The 2,500-nt window shown below is 55.6% G+C and overlaps 1 protein-coding gene across 1 annotated transcript in view; it reads left to right on the plus strand.

Moving 5' to 3' along the window:
* LOC125046712 (extensin-like) overlaps positions 1 to 2,500 on the plus strand; it is a 12,388-nt gene that overhangs the window by 9,300 nt on the left and 588 nt on the right. The window lies entirely within an intron of this gene.

The raw sequence follows: 2,500 nt of genomic DNA on the forward strand, positions 1-2,500 counted from the left end.
TGCGTATGTATATATATGTATGCATGGATATATATCTGTCTATCTATCTATCTATATATATATACACATACACACACACAGATTCGCAAATCGAACTTATCCTTAATAAGATGAAAAGGCTTCGGAAGTCAACCCTGAGGGAAAATCCGGAGCCGGAGTCCCGAAGGCAGCTCGTTGTCGCTTGCGACCTGGTTCGGGCAACTGCGACGCGGCTTGCGCCAAATCTTATCAGTTTAAGCCGTTCCATTCGATCCATCAGCTGCGTGCTATCACGTTCTTGCGCCCAGGCATTGACTCCACCTATACGGGAGTGGGACTAGAGACAATAATGCCGTAGTCGACATCGACTGAAGGTGGTCATCGATATATATGTATATATGTGTGTGTGTGTGTGTGTGTGTTTATGAGACGATCTCAATGAATGTATTCATATATATGTATAAATATATGTGTTTGTGTATATATATAAATATATATATATATATATATATATATATATATATTAGTATATGTACGCCTGTCTTAGTCTTTCTTTCTCTCTCTCTCTCTCTCTCTCTCTCTCTCTCTCTCTCTCTCTCTCTCTCTCTCTCTCTCTCTCTCTCTCTCTTTCTCTCTCTCCTTCTCCCTCACCCTCTCCTTCTCCCTCTCCCTCTCCCTCTCCTTTTCCTTCTCCTTCTCCTTCTCCCTCTCCCTCTCTTCCTCTCTCCCTCTCTCTCTCCTCCAAAGAAAAATCCCATTCCGTTAGACTGCAGTCATTGTTGACCTTCCCTCGACCGGCGCATCGAGGAAGTCCGCGGCGTCCGGGATTCCCCCCCGAGAGTGGCGAGGAGCAGGGTGGGGGGGCTCACCACGGTATAAAGAGCAGGCAGTAATAGAGGAAGACGCAGTTGCAACCGTAGCTTCATCTACTGAAGACGACGAAAGAGGCTTTTGAACTTTGACTGTGAGATGCTGTTAAAAGGGATAGCTCTTATCCTGCTTGGTAAGCATACTTATTTTATTGTTAATTTCAGAAGCTGATATCACATTTTGAATTCAGCTCTGTCATGAATTATATGAATTATGTTTGTTGTTTTAAAACAAGTAAGAACAATATTGGCTTCGGTTAAATGTATGACACATGTCATTTCCTCAGTTCGTTCTTGCCACATCTTGGGTAATCTTTTCATGCAGAATGTATGATTGTATTCTGTTTTTCCTCAAGGCGTGTGCGCCGCCTCGGCCGACCATGGCATTCCAGGCGCTCAGACCTTCGGAGGCGTGCCCTCCTTCCAGCGGCCGCAGGTAGACCCGCGACCCCCAAGCTTCCAGCGGTCGCAGGTGGACCCACGGCCTCCAGTCTTCAGCCGACACGTGCGATCCGCCAGCCAGCCGCGCCCACAAACGCAGCCAACACCGCCTCCTGGATATCAACCGCGCCCGCAGGTGCAGCCGACCCCTCCCCCAGGACACGTCCCCGCCCAGACGCTGCCGGATGACCTTACGCAAGACAAGTCAGCACAACTGCCGCCAAAGAGCGAGCTGCTGAGGCCTTTCCCTCGGCCGGGGGGACCGCGGCCCCTCCCCGGGACTCTCCCGCAAGGTACGCAGAGTCGGTCACTTGCCTTTTCATGATCTTCCATGCGTAGCTCGTGTTTCGTTTGCCTGTGTAAAAGTTTAATTCCTGACATCGTGCCTTCCACTCATTTGCAAACTAAGTCCAAACTTCTCCCTTCAGGCAGCGACGGAGACCAGAAGACGGCGCGGCTCAACAGACCCACTCGCCCAGGAGGCATTCCTGGCACAGGCATCGGTCGCCCCGAGCCCCTGCCTGGCCCCCTCCCCCAGCGCCCCCAAACGCTCCCCGCGCTCCTGCCCGGGACGCCCATCGTCCTCCCGGGAATCCTACCGGTGATCCCAGAGACCCTGCCGGCCACGCTCCCGGAGGACAAGGCCGCGCCCCTGCCGCCCAAGTCTCAGCTCACCAAGCCGGCCTCTCACCCTCGGCCCCTTCCAGCTGCCCTCCCTCAGGGCGTCCAGACCCTGCCCGCTGTGCTTCCAGGTCGCCCCCAGACGCTCCCAGCTGACCTGACGGAGGAAAAGACCGCCCCCCTGCCTCCTAAGTCAGAACTCACCAAGCCGGCCTCTCGCCCTCGGCCCCTTCCAGCTGCCCTCCCTCAGGGCGTCCAGACCCTGCCCGCTGTGCTTCCAGGCCGCCCTCAGACGCTCCCAGCTGACCTGACGGAGGAAAAGACCGCCCCCCTGCCTCCTAAGTCAGAACTCACCAAGCCGGCCTCTCGCCCTCAGCCCCTTCCAGCTGCCCTCCCTCAGGGCGTCCAGACCCTGCCCGCTGTGCTTCCAGGCCGCCCCCAGACGCTCCCAGCTGACCTGACGGAGGAAAAGACCGCCCCCCTGCCTCCTAAGTCAGAACTCACCAAGCCGGCCTCTCGCCCTCGGCCCCTTCCAGCTGCCCTCCCTCAGGGCGTCCAAACCCTGCCCGCTTTACTTCCAGGTCGCCCTC

The sequence above is a fragment of the Penaeus chinensis genome, chromosome 39, assembly GCF_019202785.1.
Source record: "Penaeus chinensis breed Huanghai No. 1 chromosome 39, ASM1920278v2, whole genome shotgun sequence".
NCBI classification, from domain to species: Eukaryota; Metazoa; Arthropoda; class Malacostraca; order Decapoda; family Penaeidae; genus Penaeus; species Penaeus chinensis.